We start from the raw sequence: 22,931 nt of genomic DNA, 5'->3' as shown, positions 1-22,931 counted from the left end.
AAAAGATGATTTGCTGACACTTCGAATCTTGAATCCAAGTTGCTGATTCATGCAGTTTGAAGTTCAGAGAATTGCTTAAAGTTATAGCTTCTCAGGAAATAATCATGTTGATGTCAGAGGAAGTTTGTAGAGCTATGAAGAATTGTAATTACATAGTCTGCTGCTATATACTGCAGTCTGATAGATAAGGGACAGATTTAACAATGAGGTTGACAGTGGAGCTGTTATCGATCTTTTGTTTTTAAAGCTAGCAATGATATATCTCACACTGTAACTTCAGTTCAAACCCACATAAATATGAAATTGCTGAGGTAGGAGTAGGACACAGAACAAACAGGTTAGAACATGTGACTATCTGAATATGTAAAACTATAAAAAGTACATCACTGATAGAATGAATAAATTCTTGAGGGAATTTTATCATGTTAGATATTTATAATAAACTTTACCACACTCTGGAATGTAAAGAAAACACCAGCCAATATATGATGTAGCTATATTATTAAACCACATATTGCATAATTTTAATTTTGTCATATCCTTAATCAGTACTTGGGCTGTGTCTCTTTAGTAATTTTTTATAAATAAATGGTGCTAAATAAATTCTGCCCCATTCATGGAATAAATTAATTTAAAAAGTACAAGGTAAAATTTTAATGCTTTTTTCCCTTGACCATTTTAATTCTGTTCATGAACCACCAAATTGATTATCTTGGTAGGACTTTGAGGTTCAAGAAATTTATGGGCGCCTGGGTGGCTCAATCAGTAAAGCATCCGACTTCGGCTCAGGTCATCATCTCCCGGTTTGTGAGTTCAAGTCCCACACTGGGCTCTGTGCTGACAGTTCGGAGCCTGGAACCTGTTTCAAATTCTGTGTCTCCTCTTCTCTCTGCCCCTCCCATGCTCATGCTCTGTCTCTCTCTGTCTCTCAATAATTAAATGTTTAAAAAAAAAGAAATTAATATATGGGGACACCTGGGTGGCTCAGTCAGTTAAGCACCCAACTCTTGATTTCAGCTCAGATCTCAAAGTCTTGAGATTGAGCCCCGCGTAGGGCTCCCTTCTGAGTGTGGAGCCTACTTCAGATTCTCTCTCTCCCTCTCCTTCTGCCCCTCCCCAACTTACATTCTCTCTCTCTCTTTCTCAAAAAAAAAATACATAAATAAAAAGAAATATATGTATCTATGTAACAACATACATAAAAGTAAATTAAAGAAGACATCTATCACCTACCCAATGGAAAGTTCATTTTTAAAATTTTGTCCCTTTCTCCTTCCATAGGTATAACCTATTTAAGGTTAGTGACTATTAAGTATATATAAAATTATGTTAAGTTTTCATTTTATATATTACATAGAGAATGCTTTTACAATTTACGACATGCAAATATCTGTGTACAATATGCAGTATTATTTTGCATAATTTAAAAATGATATAAATGTTATGATGTTACTTGCAACTTGTTCTTTGTTAATATTATATTTTTGATATTAATTTATGTGGATCCATGTACACCATTAATTTACTTACCTTATAAGATTAAATTTATGAATAATAGGAATAATATGTTAATTTCCCTCTAATTATAGGCAATTAGATTATTTCCAATTTTTTCACTGTTTCAAACATAATGTAGTGAATATACTTGTGCAGGTCTCCTTGTACACTTTTATAAGAGCTTCTCTAGGCTATTTATCTAGAAGCAGAATTTAATTAGAAATTGCCAACTTGTTCTCTGAAGTGGTTATATAATTTTATACTGATACCACTCTGTGATTTCTCATTTCCCCACATACTCATCAACACATGGCATTATCTAAGGCTAACAAACAAACAAACAAAACAAAAAATCCCCACAGCTTTCAAGACTCCCCTCATTATGACCATCAGACAAAACATAAGGACTGGAAAAAACAGTCCCATACTTTAAATGTTAAGGTTTAAGAAAAGAACACTCCTTCCCCCAGCACACCCCCCGGTTGGAAAAGCAATACCATATCTCTCATTGTTGAACCAAAAGCTCAGCATTGCTAGCCTTCATTCTCTCTGCGGTTGTATCATTTTTCTATGGAGCCATAATAAATATTTCATCTGGGAATATATCTAGCCAATGCTTCCCTAAACTTGTAATTCAAAACATTAGTCAAAGAAATTTCCCTTGAAAAGCAAATTCCATCTGGGAAATGATATATGTTATATCCCTCTTCAAAAATTTAACAAAGCTTCTGATAAATTCCACAGTGAGAAAGCCAATCTAATTGGATTAAACACAACTTTTCCTAATTTTGTTAAAATCAACTACTACTAGGAACACAGTGGAGAACACTAATCTAACCCCTTTCAAGCTATCATTAGCGTAGAATTGTGTATTAGAAACCTGGGTTCCATTCCAGACTTACCATTTATTTGTACTGTAATTGTAGACAAGATATTGACTGTTCATGAACATTAGCTTTCTCATCCCTAAAGGAATATGAAGTCTTCTTTACAGGTGATAAGAAGGAATAAAGTGGTCTATACAAAGCACCTAGCATGCCCTAGCCCATAATAGGTGTTTGGTATATGCAGGATTATTCCTCTGTTTTCAACTTCTTGAGGTAGCTTCATGCATGTATTCTCCCTAATTCAAAGTGTTCATTTTATTCTTCTAAAAGTACCCCTGTCATGCAGATATGGGCTATCTGCTATACATAGGTCAGAATTGAGAAAGCCATAATCGTTCATGATTGTATAATCTCAGTTGGAAAAGCCTTGATTTTCTTAGCCTGTCGTAACAGACCAACTCCAAGCCTTCTTGATTTCAATTTAGCTTCTGAAGTTTTCCTTTTACTTTCTTATATGTTGCTTCATCTACAGCAATGAGGGATGCATGAGATATTTCATAGTTAGTTATACCTTATTTTTCCAGAGCCTCACAGAACCATCAGGCTAAAAGGTACCTGCTCTGAATTTTTCCATTCCCATAATGTCAGAGAAGTTGAGATTCAAGCAAGTTAAGTGTAAACATTTATGTGAGGAAAGAATAATATGGCCTAACAGTCCCACCTGCCTTGTGGCAATAAGCCACATGGACCTTTGACAGACACTGTGTTGGGTTCATATATCGCCCCTTTACTTGTGACCCTGAACAGATGACTAAAACTCTCATAGCCTCAATTTCCCTACCTGTAAAATAGGTAAAATTATATCATCTCCTTCATTTTGTGCTCGAAGGAATGGGCAAAGAAATGCACACAAAACATGTGAGAATTCTCAACAGATACCCATTCCTTCCTGGAGATGTTTACTTTGGGGTAGCCTCCACTACTCCAGAGGTCTATTGAAATACCATTGTTTTGAAATCTTTATTGAGTTCCAGTTCATTATCTACAATGCTAATTGAAAGAACAAGTCTGAGGATGTTGCATTTAAGCAAGAAGTGTTTTATTGTAATTATCATAAAATATATCCCCTACTCAATACTACTTATACTTAGACTAGCTGAAGAATGAACACATCTTTAGAGGATAAGACTGACCATCAGAGTACTCATTTCTATGTAAAACAGTTACAACTTATTGAGCAGCTACTATGTGCCTGTCAGTGTAATAGAAACTTTGTATGATTATAATTATCACTCCCAATTGCTTTGTAGAAATTAAAATAAGAAAGGAAAGATCTTATTATCATGAAGCACAGTGATAGTGCATGTGGGAGTGGTTAGTAATTCCAATACCACCACATCCTACATTTATTAAGTGCTTGCTATGTGACACATAGTGTGATCAGCACCTTGCAAGCTTTATTACATTTAATGCATACTAAAACCTGGGTATTTACTATTACCCATATTTTACAAATGAGAAAACCAAGGGCTAGACAGTTTAAACAGTTGTTCAATGCCATGTTGTTAGTAAATGTTGAAGCCATGATTTGAATACAGTTCCCTCTGACACCACAGCCCATGGTTAGCTGCCTCCTAGAAAGATGGCATTTGTAAACTTGGTGCTTTTTCACGGTCATACGTGGACACTCAGTCTCATGAACTTGGAAACTAACTTTGTATATTCCTGGAAGCACTTCCATCTTTCAGGATATAATCTCAATTTAAACAAGATCACAGAATGATATGTAAATTAACTCTTAAGAGGATTCCAGATATCTTTCCCTATAGATATACACCTGCCTGTGAAGCCAAAGTATTTGGAAGGTTGCTTCACCTCTTTCCAAAAGTAAGTTTGAGACCCAGTTGGGGGAATGAGGTATATGATTTCAGAGGCTAAAGTATTGAACTAAGGCAGTTTGATGAATTCTCTCTTTAAAAGAGGTAGACTGCTCTCATGTGGTCAGTTTGGGATCCACTTCCCAGGACATAAAAGGCTCTGAGAACCATCCTTGCTCTCCATTCCAAAGCTGACCACCTTCTTTTAATGGACATTTCCTTCCATTAGCTACAACAGAACCACATCTTTAGTTACGGTCAGGTTCTCAGGTTTAAAAGGAAGTACTTTTGCCAAATAATACTGGGTATATATTAAATTGATTGTAAAATATAGCACACACATTTATATATGATATTAGAAGTTAACATAACATGTCTAGTAATCCAACAGCTTATTTCCTCAGTGGAATTGTGTTTCCTCACACAATTACCATATGTAGTATTGGTTTACCTTGGGAGCCAAGTAATGTAAAAATGAGCAGGAACTGACACTAACTGTAGGATCAGCCAATTTTGGGCCTATTATCTGGCTTTCACTCAGTGGAATGTGTTCATTCACTGAATTGACAGGTGGAGAATCAGTGCATAATGACTATTGAAGTTACTCCTCTTCTCTTTTATTCTCTGGAAATGGAGAAATGAATTCTGATTAGCAAAGTATGCAAATAATACTACTTTTCATTTATCGACTTTCATCCATTTTGCATTCATTTTTCAGTTGATCACTTTAAGAGCATCTTACTTTATTTCCACATTTTTGAGGACTGTTGAGCCCTGCCACCCAGGAGCTGCTAACACACATCTTTGTTATCTTTGTGTTGTAGAAAAGAAAAAGCAAAAACTGTGATAGCTGTATGACTTGTACCTATCATTGGTAGGAAATGATCATCCCAACATATGATTCCAAAACCTATTCTCTTCCCATTGTGATCACATTTTTCAAATTGGTTTTTAGGAAGTGCTAAAATATCATGGCTCAACTGTCTTGTGCTTGAGATCTAGAAGGTATGTAGACATATAGATAGACATAGACTTTAATTTCTGGGTTTAGTTGTTATCATGTTCTCTTTTTAAAAATGAGCATATTTTTGCTTGGATGACCACCTCCTATCTGAAGTCTCCTGCAATATATCGGAGTCCATATTTGTGTTGTATTTGAATGGTATTAGTGTGAAGAAATGCCAATTAAAATTTTTGTGGTGAGATTTAAAAACAGAGATGGGCTTTATCAAAAATTTATGTCTTCTTCATTCCCAGTGAAAGGCAAATGAAATATATGAGGTTATGAAAAGAGACGTCCTAGGAGTGTTTGAATGAAGAAACGTGGTAGACAAATTGGGTCTCTTGGTAAGCCATATTGTAAAGGATGCAGCACTCTTTTGAGCCTATATGTCAGCACTAAGTATGCCATTCACTCTTTGGACTCAAGTTGTTTTTAGGAAAACAACAGAATTATGTTGTTTTAGTGACTTCATAGTTTTACGTCAATTTTTATTAACAAATTTTATTTCAGGGTTGGATAAGTTCTGTTCTAGAAACATAAGTTTACATAGTCTTCTCTTTATACATATTTATGGAACTTCACATAATATAATTTCCCAACTCAGAGTTGGGGGAATTCTGACTTTTTAAAAAATAAGGTATGAGCATTGATCAAATGTAGGAAATATTGCATATATTTGTTTTAGTAAACGTGTATATATTGCACTTATATACTACATTCTGTGAACTTTGCCAGTATTGCTAAACTTCATCACTTCTAAGGTGTTTTTCCTTCCACATTTAACTTATTCAAAATCAGTGTATAATTCATTGCCATTTTTCCTCCTATTGATACATAAAATACCAGTTCCTCTAGCATATTAGAATCAAGGAAACTTGGGAACTCATTTCATCTGCATATTAACCCTCAGAGAAGTATGATTGTTCCCACGTTTGAGGTGTGAAAATTCAGGCATAGAGATGTCAGTGAACTTGTGCAAAGGCAAACAGCTAATATGCAACAAAGTCATTCCCACTCATGTAGTCTAATTAGAGAGTTCCTGCTCTAACCAATACAACTATAATGGCTGCAGTTAACATACTGTTGATAATGTAAAAATTAAAATTTGCCAATAGCTATGACCAAATTGCTACAGCTTAGCAAATTACATACTAAACCGGCTTGATTTCTGATTAATATCCCCTGCTATTTTTACCAAATACTACCACTATGTCATCTTAAGACTGTGGAAGATTGACAAGTGCATCAAGTGCTTTAAATCTCAGAAGATACTACTGGGAATTGAGTTCCTTTGAATCTGTAATGTGATGGAAACTGTTCTGTCTTCACCAAAGATTAATTTATAGTAACTAGGTCCAATGTTAGTTCCTCGCTTAGATTTTTCAGTTTGACAAACCAATGGAATGAACATTACATACAAAAGAAATTCAGAACAGTCTTTGGAAGGGTTGGAACACAAACATTGAAGACACATCACAGCATTTCCAAGGGTTATAGATGTCAACACTTAGCATCTGTGAATGAGGACAGTGGGAAGGGTTACAGGTTATTGTAGCGTCTTTGTTTCTTTTTTGTTAGGAACTTCTTGGCTTTAAACAACTGACCAAGACAGTAGGGCAGAGTGAGAGTATGGCGCAATTGAATGTCTTAGTGTCAATAAATACCATAGAAATGGCCACTGGTATGAATGTTCTTGAATATGAGTATACATTAACTGCTATGATTTATTAAAATAATGTTTTTAATCCATGGCCATTTGTGTAGTCTGCAAAACTTTTCTGAGAAAGAAATTCTTCCTTTTCGTCCATGTGGTATGTGGTTCACATTTTATTAGGTACTTGTAAACACATGTAGCAATACCAGTCCTTGTATTGTTAAAAGAATGTTTGTAATGTTTATTCTTTAATTACTGTTCTACTTTGTATTTTGTATGTTTATTAATACTGCGTATAGTTTCTTAAGGATATTTTATGTTAGCTGCAGACCTAGTGTGTCATTTAGCTTTTACTGTGGCACAAACCATCCTAAAACTTAATGGCTTTAAAACAATACCTATTTATTTAGCCCATGGCTCAGCAGACTGGCAATTTGGCTTACCTTTAGCTGAGTAGTTATTCTGGTTTTACTTAGTTTCACTTACATTCCTATGATCAACAGTTAGGTTGACCTGAGGCTGGCTTATCACCAATGGGCTTAACACTGAGAGCTCTTATCTTTTCCATGTGGTCTCTTATATTTTAGCAGGTTAGTGTGTGACTTTCATATGGCAGCTGGGCAGGTTTCTAACTGAAAAATTGCAAGTTTCTTTAGGCTTCGCCTTAGAACTTGCACAATGCCATTTCTTCCCCATTGTTTTGGCTAAAACCAGTCACAGTTCCAGCCCATAATCAAGGAAAAGGTAAATAGACTCCATCTTTTGATTGGAAGAGCTGAAAATACACATTGGAAAGTACAAGGATACAGCAAGGGATTGAGATTAACGGCCATTTTTGTAATCTACCACATTTAGCCTTTCATCTGTCTTGCAAGATAATGTTCTTTTTTTCCTGTTCATTTTTTAGTACTACTCACAGGTTTATTCTACCACAGTATCTACCATCTGATTCTCTTTCTTTTCTTTCCTTTTCTTTTCTTTGTTGCATAGGTGCAGTGAGAGGGAGGTTGAAGAGTGCAAAGACTATTGTTCACCAAATGAGCAGTCCTTTCCAGAATACCTTGATATTTAATGGTGTTTGAGACTACATGAGATCTGTAAGAAATCCTACCATAATATCAAACTCTTCCTCTAACCCACCAGAGTGGCTAGCAGATTATGTAAAAGGACTAATTCAAATATAATGGGAATTCTAAAGGAGACTGTAGAAGATAAGTTCTTGATGTGGCAGATGGATTAAGACCCACAAAATATGAAGGGCAGTGGAAGCAATCTAGTATCAGGTGGTTCAGGGAATTGATATCTCAGATAAAACACAGTTGTCCCCAGATATAAATAAGGAGCAAATTGTTTTTATTTGGCCCCAAAATGCTGAGCTAGTACCAATAGGTAGAAATTACAAGAGTCAGGTTATGGCTTATTATATTGAAAAAAATATTTTAGACTCCCAGGGCTTTTCAAAACTGAAAAGGCTTTTCAAAACTGAAATTACAACTAGTAATTAACAGCATGGTAAATCTGGAGTCAGATTGCCTGGGTATAAGTCCTGTCTCTTGTGCTTCCTGTCTTTGATCTTGGACAAGTTCATTCACCTCCCTCATCTATAAAATGGGACTAATAAAGACTTGTACTTTCCTTTTTTATGTTTCTATTTATTTTTTTAATTTTATTTTAAATTCCAGTATAGTTAACATACAGTGTTATATTAGTTTCAGATGTACAATATAGTGATTCACTAAGTCTATCCATCACCCAGTGTCATCACAAATGCACTCATTAATCCTCATCACCTATGTAACCCATCCATCCACCCACCTCCCCTTTGATAACCATCAGTTATCTATAGTTAAGATTCTGTTTCTTAGTTTCTCTCTCTCTCTCTCTTTCCCTCTTTTGTTTTTCCTTTGCTTGTTCTTTGTTTCTTAAATCCCACATATGAGTGAAATCATATGGTATTTGTCTTTCTCTGATTCACTTACTTCACTTAGCATTATACTCTCTAGCTCCATCCATGCTGTTGCATATGACAAGGATTCATTCTTTTTATGGCTGAATAATATTCTATTGTGTATATATACCACATCTGTTTTATCCATTTATCTATTGATAGACACGTGGGCTGCTTCCATAATTTGACTATTTTAAATAATGCAATAAACAGGGGTACATGTATCCCTTTCACTTAGTGTTGTTGTTTGGTGGGGTTGGGGGGAGAAGTACCCAACTGTGCAATGGCTGGATCACAGGGTAGTTCTATTTTTGATTTTTGTTTTTTGAGAAAGAGACAGTGTGAGCAGGGGAGGGTCAGAGAGAGAGAGAGAGAGAGAGAGAGGGAGAGAAGGAGGGAGAGAGAGAGAGAATCCTAAGCAGGCTCCACACTGCCACCAAAGAACCATATATGGGACTCAAACTCATGAAACCTGAGCCAAAACCAAGAGTCGGACACTTAACCAACTGAGCTACCCAGGCTCCCCTATTTTTAACTTTTTGAGGAAGCTCCATATTATTTTCCACAGTAGCTGCATCAATTTGCATTCCCAACAGTGCAGGAGGGTTTCTTTTTCTCTACATCCTTGCCAACACTTGTTGTTTCTTGTGTTTTTGATTTTAGGTATTCTGACAGGTGTGAGGTGGTATCTCATTGTAATTTTGATTTGCATTTCCCTGAAGATCAGTGATGTTGAGCATCTTTTCATGTGTCTGTTGGTCATTTGGATATCTTCTTTGAAGAAGTGTCTGTTCATTTTTTAATTGAATTATTTGTTTTTTGGTGGTGTTGAGTGGTATAAGTTCTTTATGTGTTTTGGATACTAACCTTTTATTGGATATGTCATTTGCAAATATCTTCTCCCATTCTGTAGCCCTCACTTAGCGCCACATTCCATGTTAGACCTTGAGAACAATGAAAACAATTTTTTGATTGTTTCCTTCGCTGTGCAAAAGCCTTTTATTTTGATGTAGTCCCAATAATTTATTTTTACTTTTATTTCCCTTGCCTTGGGAGACATATCTAGAAAAATGTTGCTGTGGCTAACATCAGAGAAATTATTGCCTGTGTTCTCTTCTAGAATTCTTATGGTTTCAGGTCTCACATTAAGGTCTTTAATCCATTTTTTAAAAGTTTGTACTTTCTAATATTAGGATTTGATGATAACTCATATGGTAGTTCTTATTGTAGTGGCTGGCAAGATAACTGTTCAAAATGGTTAATAATTAATAATAAAAATATCCATATGTTTGAAGCTGACTGAAGGCCTCAGTGAACAATACAGTTGGTGAAATATCAGGCAGTAAGGAATACTAACACTCATATGCTTCGTGGGTATGTGACACCTGTCTGTGCTATTGGAGATTTTCTCCCACCCTGTTAGAATTGCCCCAACAATTCACTAAAAACTCTCCTTTCCCTTCTGTCTATAAAAACACATTATTACTATTTTGGTCCAGGCCTAATTACTATGGATTATAACCTTATTTTCTCTTATGGAAATAATCGATAATTCTCAGTGTGCAAAGATATCTACTTCCAACTATGACTTTATCTGAAAAATCATTATTTTAATGATCATCACGGCTCATTTTCTTCCTTTTTGCCAACATCATTCTTCATAAGATCATTGCTTTAGGTGACTCAGAAAAATCAATTCAAGGGAAAAAAATGCAGTGTCCATAGGAGGTCAGACTAATGGTTGATGGCGCCCAAAGCAATGGCTTCTGATTACCAATCCACTGGAGTGGGTCTTGGGATTGAAAACAAATCATTCAGCCAATGGCTGTCTTATCAGTTTGTTTGTAAATTGGGTCTTTTTGAGTTACAGGGCATTTTGCAGCTTTAGCTATGCTCCTAATGTGCTTAGGAGTCTTGGATGAAAGATGCTGATAGCATTTCTGGGAGACTAGGTCATTTGAGTGATCACCTGCTGACTTTTGTTAATGTAGGCTAGCAATCAGCAGAATTCAGTTGGAGGAAAAAATCCATTTTCTATGTTCAGCTACCCTGCATAGGGGAAACACCTGTGAAAATTCCTACTTGGAATTATGGTAGCAAGAAACTACCATAACAATCCTTTGAATAACAGCTGCTGAGCTAATCGTTTTATGCTCTACTCTAGTATAATATTATCACATGTTATATGCTAATAAATATCATATATTCTCTATATATCATTATATATATGCTATAAATATATATTTATATATATAGCATATATATAATTCAAATATATAATTATAATATATAGGAATAAACAAGGTGGAAATCAATTTACAGAGGATGCTAGAAAAATACCATAATTGTTACATAATCCTAAAATCTGTTTATAAGAAATAAAACACTAAAATTGAATTGCTTCAACAACAGTAGCCAAAGGCTTGGATTTTATAAGTGTAATGCCTTAATTCTAAGACTATTCATTAGCTACAGCTGTACTCCGGTTCACCCACACTGATCTTTGCAGCAGCCACTAGCCATAAGAGGGCTACTGAGCACTTAAAATGGAGGTACCTCAAACTGAGATATACTATAAAGAATAAAAGGCAGATTGCATTTTGTAGGCTTAGCATAAAGGCAAGATTGGCAATACCTCATTAATATTTTTATGTTGATTTTGAAATAACATTTTGGATATATTAGGTTAAATAAAGTATATTTCAAAAGATTCTTTTTACTTTTTAATATGGCTTCCAGAAAATTTAAAATTACTTATTTGGCTTGCATTTGTAACTCACATTTTCTTTCTTTGGGGCAGAGCTGAGTTGGAGTTGCATTACTCAAAATGAGGTCCTCAGACCAGTGGCATCAGCATCCCCTGTATAAGAAATGCAGAATCTCAGATCTTGCCCCAGACCTCTTGAATCAGAACCTTTTTTAACAGGATTCTCAGTTAATTCACACACACATGAAAGTCTGAGAACCACTGGGTCATGTCCAGTGGAGCTAGAGTGAACTGATTAAGAGGAAAATACCCTTGTTTCATCTGTAATGTCACTCTGACATCACGTTTCTTTGGTGTGTCCACATTACCATGGTCCACACAGACCTTCTATGACACCCTCCCCATGATTTTATAATGGAAATTAATAAAAAATATAACTCAAATAGCAGAAAATTCACTTTCTGGTAAACTTTTTAAGAGTAACTCATTTGGAAAGCAGAACTTTTCTGTAGCTGATGCTGACTTGCTTTTTCTTCATTGTCCTGCTTGATGGTAATCAAAGAAGGGCAGATCCAGGCCTCCACCCTCACCATTTTCCCCCTTTCATCTTTGAGTCTCATCTTGAAGGTGGGATAGGCTTTCCCTGACCATACTCTGCCTCTTTCTCCAGCCAGTCTCTCCCCATCACATTGAGTTGTCTAACCTTCATGGCATTTCTCTCTTGTTAAAATCCTTATTACTAACTCTTTATGTGCTCATTGTCTACCTTTTTCCCACTAGACTACAAATTCTTATAGGACAAGAACATTCCCTTGTTCACTTCCACAATGACTCCTGACATCAACTACCCCAAGCTATGCCACATTTCTCAGGTTAAGAGTATAGTCCCCCAAAACTGTTTGATTTCAGACATAGCTTCAAGTTTGGGGGTCCTCAGGCCACTTCACTTACCAGTTGGCTACAAATTTGGGGGTTCCACTACCCCCTCAGGTTTGAGAATTTTCTAAATGAATCACAGACCTCAGGAAAGCACTATACTTACGGTTTTATTATAGTGAAAGTTTACAAATTGGAACCAGCCAAAAGAAGAGACACATAGGGTGAGGTCTGAGGGGGTCCCAACATGAATCTTCCATGTCCTTAGGGAAAAATCACCCTCCTGGTATATCTGTGTGTGACAATATTCAGAACATAATGCCAACTAGGAAAGCTCCCTTGAGCTTCCGTATTTGGAATTTAGATTGGGGTTTCATCATATAGACATGGATGCAACTGGCCATGAGGTTGACTCAATCTCTAATTCTTGTCTTCTCCCCAGAGGTTGGCTGATATCCCATGGCTCAAGGCCCCAGTCCTCTAATCATCCTTATCCTGAGTCTCCTGGTTGGCTTAAACTATCTAAGGGCTCACCACAAGTCACCTTGTTAACATAAAGCCAGGTGTGGTTTAAGGGGCCCAGCATGAAAAATAGCAAAAACATCCCTATTATTTGGGAAATTCCAAGGGTTTAGAAGCTCCCTCCCAGGAACTGGGGACAAAGGCCAGTTAAGCTCTTTATGGTGCAGGAACCTCTCTAACCTTACTGCCTACAATGTTTCTTGGCAAATGTGACTACCCCTTAAATATTTGGATAAATGAGTTTCTCAGTGCCTAGCATGGAACCTGGCACTAAGTGAGGGATAATAAAACTTTGTTGATAGAATGATTATACTTTCAGTTCTTCAGTTAGGTGTACTGTCTCAGAGTTTAGAAGTAAGAGTTACTTCTTCACAAGTAGCCTTCTAATGCCTTACAGAGGTGCAGCATTGTTAAACAGAATTAGTTACAAAAATGGAGGTGAAGAACGTAAATCTTTTACGTAATCTTTAAAGGAAGGAAATGAGCTCTATAAAATGACTCTAAATTGGTATTTGAGCTTTTTCTCTTGTAATTAATTATTGACAGTTTGAACTCATTATGCATGGGGGGGGGAGAACACCAATTATTAATACTTTAAGACAACTCCTATAGATTAACTTGTTCTTTTGATGATTGTTTTGATGTCCTCAAAAAAACGTTGCTCTGTCAAGAAATGATTGTTATAGGGGCACCTGGGTGGCTCAGTCAGTTGAGCATCCAACTTCAGCTTAGGTCATGATCTCACAGTCTATGAGTTTGAGCCCTGTGTCGGGCTCTGTGCTGATAGCTCAGAGCCTGGAGCCTGCTTCATATTCTGTATCTCTGTCTCTCTGCCCCTCCCCTGCTCATGCTCTGTCTCTCAATAATAAATAAACATTAAAAACTTTAAAAAAATAAATGATTATTACATACTTTCTTGATTCCCAAATTGTTGGTTGGAATAGCTAAAATTTTGCCTCAGTGAAGAGGAAAAAAAAAGAAAACAGGAATTTTCAGTTTAAATAAGATTAAACCAGGCATGAGATTGAATTGGTGGTCTAATGTAGGTTCAGAACCTTGGACAATTTCTGTGAAAATGGAGGAGGTTGGCAGAAAATCAGAGAGGATTTGGAGTGGAGGATAGATAGGTTAGACCGTGCAAGGAGTCAGAGGTTTGTGGTTTGGGAAACAATCTCCCACTGCTTGTGAAACGAGGTCAAGCCCTTTATGAAGTTCAGGGGAAATAAGTGAACTGGTGCTTTCATGTTTATAAATCTACAACTTTGTTCTAGTACCTGTTAGGTGATTTGGGGTGAACTACCTCACCTCCTGACATCATTTTCTATAACATGGGAGAATAATTCCTATCTGAAAATAGCATCTACTTGGCAGGGTTGTTGTAAGGGTTAAGTGGAGCTGTGCCTGTAATGTCCATAGTGTGTGGTCCTGAGCTGTAGCTCCATGAACATCATCTCTCTCCTTTTGGATCTCCAAGTTTTTTCATGTCACATTCCTTACAATTGAGGAATGTGAACAGGTGAACAAGTCTCTAGAAAAACACATGGTTGCAGATTTCTCTCAGAAGAACCAGTTTTTTGTGTTTTTTTTTTTTCAGATCATCTTTAGAAAATATCCCACTTAGCTAGTCTCTGTTCCTGGGATATTTCTCATAAATGTTTGTTTCTCCCAATCAGTATTCACATATGAGAGATTTCTTCATTTTTTCTTTGTAAATATGGACAGTAGTTCAGGATGAAATTAAGAGTAGACACATAAACCATGGCCCATGAATATTATTTGATGTGAAATGACATGGTCTTAAATGTCCTCTTTTCAGAAATTACCTTTCTTCTTTCCTTTTCATTTTTGTATAGAAACACAGTAACATATAAGGACTTTGGAGTCAAGCAGAACTTGATTTTTCTTAACCTCTCTGAGTATGAGTTTTACTCTCCATATGAGGATGATAGTTCTTGCCTTCCTTGGGTGGGAATTAAAGTGAGAATCTTATGCACTGTCTAGTCTGGTCCTCAGCTGGCTCTGAAAGCCTCTACCTGCTCAGCTCTCCTATCAGAGGAACATAGTTTCTGATGTGGCCACCGGTGACTTTCCATGTCTTGGCTCTTGACTTTCACATCTAGACAGTCCAGTGAATTGAGGCCAGAAGAATTTACATATTCCATGATGTTTCTTGTTGGGTCTGTGATTCCCTTTGAAATACTTCAGAGACATGCTGATATCCCCTGTGTTTATGTTAGTGGTAAGTAACCTATTAGGTATAGCTAGAATCTTGATTAAGGATTTAGACTCTAGTGTGGTCAGCTAGTACTGTTACTAGAAAAGCTTTACCCTAAAGATGCCTACTGCAAGGTCTTTAGCTATCTTTAGTTCTCAGTAACTCAACTTTTTGCCAGTTAGCTTAATAAATTAGTTTATTGGTGAAACTGGTTGCTTGCTAATCAGCACGATGGTTGATAGAAATGAGTTCTCCTTTGTGAAAGAAACAGAATTCAAATTTTGTGGCTTGGCTAAAATATCATATGATTGATGTCTATTATTTATCTATCTTATGTTGTGATATTTCAGCCAACACACTCTACATATATATGTTATGTGTATGTGTGTGTGTGTGTGTGTGTGTGTGTGTGTGTATACATATAGTCCTCCCTCTTGCAAAGACAGAGCATAAGAATATTGGTGAAGTTTGTTTGGATCCTCTTTCAAATAAATAAACTGTAAAAATACATCTCTAAGGCATTTGAGGTAATCTGAATATAAACTATGCATTGGATGATAAAGAAATATTAATTGTTAGGTGTGATAATGGTACTGTGGTTAAATTTTCTTTAATTCCTTGTCTATTAGAGATATATATTTAAATAATTACAGGTCAAATGACACATCCTGTATATGGGATACACTTTAAAAATTCCAGCCACATCTTCTAACAAAGACAAAAACAAAAATTTAAGAACAAAAGAGCAAAAACAAACAAATACCTAGGAGGATAGATAAAATGATATTGGCAAAATACAAATAGTTGCTGGCAATGGATATATAGCATATAAGGATTGATTAAACTATTTTCTCTAAATTTATGTATGTTTGAAAATTCCCATTGAAAATACTCTAGGGGGGGCACCTGGGTGGCTCAGTCGGTTGAGCATCCGACTTTGGCTCAAGTGATGATCTCACGGTCCGTGGGTTCGAGCCCCGTGTCGGGCTCTGTGCTGACAGCTCAGAGCTTGGAGCCTGCTTTGAATTCTGTGTCTTGCTCTCTCTCTCTCTACCCCTCCCCCACTCATGCTCTGTCTGTCTGTCTCTCTCTCTCTGTCAAAAATAAACATTAAAAAATATTTAACAAATACTCTAGTGGGGCCTCCAATCTGAATAAATCCTTAGGGAAGGTGTGAAGATGGTCCTGGGTACAATGTCAGGGCATTTCTGGGTGCTGATGCTAACTTGAATCTGACTCATAATGGGTCTGGGATATTGTCATATTTGCTTTTAGTAAACCTTTCTGACAAACTAGTGGTCAGAACCCCTAAAAGAACAGTGAACCAGGGCTACAGGAATTGGCAGGACATCTGTACAAACTAATTTGGCCTATTTGCTAAAAAAATTTTATTTAAAAAATGTGTGAATAAGACAAAATTTGACCTGAGACTTATTTATGTTGGAATTTGATAATGAGGTTACAGGTGGGTAGCTGATAACCATCCTAAATCTTCCAGTGGTAGTATCAGCCACCAAAAATAGAACTCAGAACTGTGTACAGATGGGCTTATGCCAATTCTAAGCAGTGTTGCTGAGAATGGAAAGACTGACTGAAAGGGAGCAAAGCCTGAGGAATTAGCCACTGTGACACAAGTAGAAGGGGGTAAGAAAAAGGAAAGGGAGTGGCAGGGGATTGCACACAGAACTTGAGAGAGAATCTCACGTTGTGATGGACATGGATGGCACGTGCAACATGTGGCTGACTGAGGGAAGCATGTGTGCAAAGTAGAGCTCCACAAAAAGGGGGTAAGTTGGGAGCTACTGGGGGCCAGTAGTAGGTGGATAGTTCAGGGTCAATGGGAGAAAAAGAACAGGTAAGGCTTCAACAGGACCTTGAACCCCATGAGGATGTGCTTTATTTGGAGGGGAATTCTATTAGCAAGAGGAAGGCAAGCACCCCTCCACCCCTACTAAACAATGACGTTTACCCATTGAAGGAATTTGTAAGCCATGAGGTAGGAAGCCAAGAGTTGAAAGTCATTACCTGAGCTAAGGTTCACAGTGAAACTTGTGTTTTGAAAATGGTAGAAGCTCAGTTATCCTTGGGTAGTCAGGTCAGAATGAATATATTATCCTGAGCTATGAACTGGGTCTCCTTAAATCCTTCTTAAATCCATCTCTGGCTAATGATCATATTGGTCAGTGAGAACATAGGGGGACTGAGAGGTACAGTTATTAGGTGGATTCTAGTCAGAACCTGCTTCCAGTTGCTTCTCTTCCACAGGCATCTCAACCTGGTGAGGTAATTTATCAGGGTATTAGTTTGTGTTTTCTCTCCCTGCAGACCACATTCTTTGCAGACCTTTAAATTCTCTCTGCTTGAAGAGAGGTTATGTTAGTGAAACATTAGCATTCATTGCATGCCTTCTTTCTTTTCCCTTTGGGCTTCTTTCCCCCTAAGGCCAAGTCATTAAAAAGATGATACATTACCAAGGGAGATGTTGCCAAGCTAAAAGGAGAGATGCCCCCAGAGGAAAGAGAGAGTAGGGGTCTACAGAGCCTGTGAACGGTGGAAACAGGACTTGCTCCCTGATGTTGCTCTGGGGAGATGAACAAGTGTCGCCAGGAAAGGAAATTTGGAATAAGCAGAAAAGAGTGTTAGGTGACTTCAATGGAAATCTATGCATATAACATTACAGGTTAAAGTTCGCAACTAAGTAAATTGTAGCTAAAAGTAACGCAAAATAATTCTTGTCTGTATACATGCAAATACATTCTGTCCAGTGGGAGATTAATTGGCTTCTCTTCCCACCCTTTGTGCCTATTTGTAAATTCCCTTAAGCATTCCTGTGCCCCATGTAAAGAATGCTGCTTTGACTTCTCCTTCAACCTTGTAATATTTCACCATTCCTTCATTAATAATGGATTAAATAAAATCTTTAACATGTATTCATTTTATACCTGTTGAAAATTTTCAATTATGATTCTACCTTTTATGAAATGTATTACTTTCCAACAGGACAGGGACATGATACGTCTCATATATCTGGGCAGTACCCCACAGGGAGCCTGTTGCAAGCTTTCGTAAGCCACTTAAGTCACTCCATGCTCATTTTCTCTTGGTAAATAGTTAATTGTCCTCCATAATTAAGTGCGTGGGGTAGCTACTCTCCTCCCTTGCAGGCTTGCTTCCAGGGAGTTCGATTTAGTGATGCCAAGTCCCAGAGAGAGTATGCCACTTATACAATGTTGGTAAACAGCCATAGAAAGGAAAAGTCAGTTCCCAGAGACCCACTTGGCCAGGCACCCTGAAGCAATGAACTGATGTTCTCATGGCTGGATCAGCTGGCCTTCTGCTTGTCTTAGGTGACAAGACTTCTCCATGAAAGAGAACAGATGGAGGACCACATGTGTCGTTTTAATCTAGGATTCTACTTCAAAGTGTAAAGCTATTGGGCTCACTGATTCCTTAAATGTTGCTCATTGAGGGCAGAGGTGCTGGTTCAGTCTTTCTAGTGTAGTAGTGTTCAGGTACTCATTTCACTAAGAAAAATTCACACTGTCATCCTTTATGCTATTTAGCAAGACTTTTGTTGCATATTTATTTTTTTAAATTAATTTATTGATTTTTAATTTTGCATCCAAGTTAGCATATAGTGAAACAATGATTTCAGGAGTAGATTCCTTATAGCCCCTTACCCATTTAGCCCATCCCCCCCCACAACCCTTCCAGCAACCCTGTTTTCTATTCTTAAGAGTCTCTTCTGTTTTGTCCCCCTCCCTGTTTTTATATTATTTTTGCTTCCCTTCCCTTATGTTCATCTGTTTTGTATTGTAAAGTCTTCATATGAGTGAATTCATATGATATTTATCTTTCTCTGACTAATTTTCCTTACCATAATACCCTCCAGTTCCATAGTTGCAAATGGCAAGATTCCATTCTTTTTGATTGCCAGGTAATACTCCATTGTATATATACACCACATCTTCTTTATCCATTCTCCATCAGATGGACATTTGGGCTCTTTCCATACTTTGGCTATTGTTGATAGTGCTGCTATAAACATTGGGGTGCATGTGCCCCTTTGAAACACCACACCTGTATCCCTTGGGTAAATACCTAGTAGTGCAATTGACGGGTCGCAGGGTATTTCTATTTTTAATTTTTTGAGGAATCTCCATACTGTTTTCAAGAGTGGCTGCACCAGCTTGTATTCCCACTAGCAGTGCAACAGATATCCTCTTTCTCCACATCCTCTCCAACATCCATTGCTGCCTGAGTTGTTAATGTTAGGCATTCCGATAGGTGTGAGCTGGTATCTCATTGTGGTTTTGATTCTTATTTCCCTGATGATGAGTGATGTTGAGCATTTTTTCATGTGTCTGTTGGCCATCTGGATGTCTTCTTTGGAGAAGTGTCTATTCATGTCCTTTACCCATTTCTTCACTGGATTGTTTTTTTGGGTGTTGAGTTTGATAAGTTCTCTATAGATTTTGGATACAGACCCTTTATCTGATATGTCATTTGCAAATATCTTCTCCCATGTCTTTGGTTGCCTTTTAGTTTTGCTGATTGTTTCATTTGCTGTGCAGTAGCTTTTTATTTAGATGAAGTCCCAGTAGTTCATCTTTGTTTCTGTTTCCCTTGCCTCTGGAGATGTGTAGAGTAAGAAGTTGCTGTGGCCGAGGTCAAAGAGGTTTTTGCCTGCTTTCTCCTCTAGGATTTTGATGGCTTCCTGTCTTACCTTTAGGTTTTTCGTCCTTTTTGAGTTTATTTTTGTGTATAGTATAAGAAAGTAGTTCAAGTTCATTTTTCTGCATGTTGCTGTCCAGTTTTCCCAGCACCATTTGCTGAAGAGACTGTCTTTATTCCATTGGATATTCTTTTCTGCTTTGTCAAAGATTAGTTGGCCATATGTTTGTGGGTCTATTTCTGCATTCTCTATTCTGTTCCACTGATCTGAGTGTCTGTTTTTGTGCCGGTACCATACTGTCTTGATGATTACAGTTTTGTAATACATCCTGAAGTCTGAGATTGTGATGTCTCCAGCTTCAGTTTTCTTTTTCAAGATTGCTTTGGCTATTCAGGGTCTTTTCTGGTTCCATAGAAATTTTAGGATTGTTCTAACGTAGGTTGGTTTGGGTAGTATCAACATTTTAACAATATTTGTTCTTCCAATCCAAAAGAATGGAATATTTTTCCATTTTTGTGTGTGTGTCTTCTTCAATCTCTTTAATAAGCTTTCTACAGTTTTCAGGGTAGAGATTTTTCACCTCTTTGGTTAGGATTATTCCTAGGTATTTTATGGTTTTTGGTGCAATTGTAAATAGGATCGATTCTTTGATTTTTCTTTCTGTTGCTTCATTATTGGTGTATAGGAATGCAACCAATTTCCATGCATTGCTTTTATATCCTGCGACTTTGATGAATTAATAGATCAATTCTAGCAGTTTTTTGGTGGAATCTCTTGGGTTTTCCATATAGAGTATCATGTTATCTCTGAAGAGTGAAAGTTTGAATTCCTTCTGGCCAATTTGGATGCCTTTATTCCTTTATGTTGTCTGATTGCTGAAGCTAAGACTTCCAAAAGTATGTTGAATAACTGTGGCAAGAGTGGACATCCCTGTCATGTTCCTGACCTTAGGGAAAATGCTCTGTTTTTCTCCATTGAGGATGATATTAGCGGTGGGTCTCTCATATATAGCTTTTATGATCTTGAGGTATAATCCTTCTATCCCTACTTTCTTGAGGATTTTTATCAAGAAAGGATGTTATATTTTGTCAAACACTTTCTCTGTATCTATTGAGAGGATCATGTGGTTCTTGTCCTTTCTTTTATTGATGTGATGTATCACATTGAATGTTTTGCAGATATTGAACCAGCCCTGCATCCCAGGTATAAATCCCACTTGTTCATGGTGAATAATTCTTTTAATGTATTGTTGGATCCAGTTGGCTAGTATCTTGTGGAGGATTTTTGCATCCGTGTTCATCAGGGAAATTGGTCTGTAGTTTTCCATTTTAGTGGGGTCTTTGGTTTTGGAATCAAGGTAATTCTGGCTTCAGGGAATGAATTTGGAAGCTTTCCTTCCATTTCTATTTTTTGAACAGTTTCAAGAGAATAGGTGTTAACTCTTCCTTAAATATTTGGTGGAATTCCCCTGGGAAGCCATCCAGCCATGGACTCATGTCTGTTGGGAGATTTATGATTACTAATTCCATTTCTTTACTGGTTATGGGTCTGTTCAAATTTTCTATTTTGTCCTGTTTCAGTTTTGGTAGTTTATATGTTTCTAGGAATTTGTCCTTCCAGATTTCCCATTTTATTGGCATATAATTGCTCATAATATTCTCTTATTATTGTTTTTATTTCTGCTGTGTTGGTTGTGATCTCTCCTCTTTCATTCTTTATTTTCTTTATTTGGGTCCTTTCCTTTTTCTCTTTTATCAGATTGGCTAAGGGTTTATCAATTTTGTTAATTCTTTCAAAGAACCAGCGTCTGGTTTCATTTATCTGTTCTACTGTTCTTTTTGTTTTTGTTTTTGTTTTTGTTTTGTTTTGTTTCATTTTGTTTTGTTTTGTTTTGTTTCGATAGCATTGATATCTGCTCTAATCTTTATTATTTCCTGTCTTCTGCTGCTTTTGGTCATTATTTTCTATACTTTTTCCAGCTCTTTAAGGTTTAAGGTTAGGTTGTATATATGAAAACTTTCTTCCTTCTTTAGGAAGTCCTGGATTGCTATATCCTTCCCTCTTATGACACCTTTGCTGCATCCCAGAGGTATTGGGCTGTGGTGTTATCATTTTCATCAGCTTCCAAGTACTTCTTAATTTCCTCTTTAACTTCTTGGTTAGCCAATTCATTCTTTAGTAGGATGTTCTTTAGTCTCCAAGTATTTGTTATCTTTCCAAATTTTTTCTTGTGGTTGATTTAGAGTTTCATCACATACTGGTCTGAAAATATGCACGGTATGATCTGGATCTTTTAGTACTTGTTGAGGTGTGATTTGTGTCCTACTATATGATCTATTCTTGAGAATGTTCCACTGGAACATGTGCACTGGAGAAGAATGTGTATTCAACTGCTTTAGGATGAAATGTTCTGTATATATCTGTTAAGTCCATCCAGTCCAGTGTGTCATTCAAAGCTATTATTTCCTCACTTATTTTCTGTTTAGATGATCTGTCCTTTGCTGTAAGTGGGTGTTGAAGTCCCCTACTATAATGGTATTATTAACAATGAGTTTCTTTATGTTTATGATTAATTGATTTATATATTTGGGTGCCCTCACATTTGGAGCATAAATTTTTACAATTGTTAGGTCTTCTTGGTGGATAGATCCCTTAATTATGATATAATGCCCTTCTTCATCTCTTGTTACAGTCTTTATTTTAAAATCTAGAGTGTCTGATATAAGTATGGTTACTTGGGGCTTTCTTTTGGCAACCATTAGCATGATAGATGGTTCTCCATTACCTTATTTTCAATCTGAAGCTGTCTTTAGGGCTAACATGGGTCTCTTGTAAATAGCATATACATGGATCTTGTTTTCTTATCCATTCTGTTACCCTATGTCTTTTGATTGCAGCATTTAGTCCATTGACTTTTAGAGTGATTACTGAAAGATATGAATTTACTGCCATTATGTTGCATGTAGAGTTGGAGTTTCTGGTGGTGTTCTCTGGTCCTTTCTAGTCTTTGTTGCTTTTGGTCTTTTTTTTTTTTTTTCTTATTTAAGAGAGTCCCCCTTAAAATTTCTTGCAGGGCTGGTTTAGTGGTCATGAACTCCAATTTTTGTTTGTCTGGGAAAATTTTTGTCTC

Source organism: Panthera onca, chromosome A2 (genome assembly GCF_046562875.1).
Source record: "Panthera onca isolate mPanOnc1 chromosome A2, mPanOnc1 haplotype 2, whole genome shotgun sequence".
NCBI classification, from domain to species: Eukaryota; Metazoa; Chordata; class Mammalia; order Carnivora; family Felidae; genus Panthera; species Panthera onca.
The sequence above is the reverse complement of the archived record's forward strand: the minus strand, read 5'-3'. Positions refer to the sequence as shown.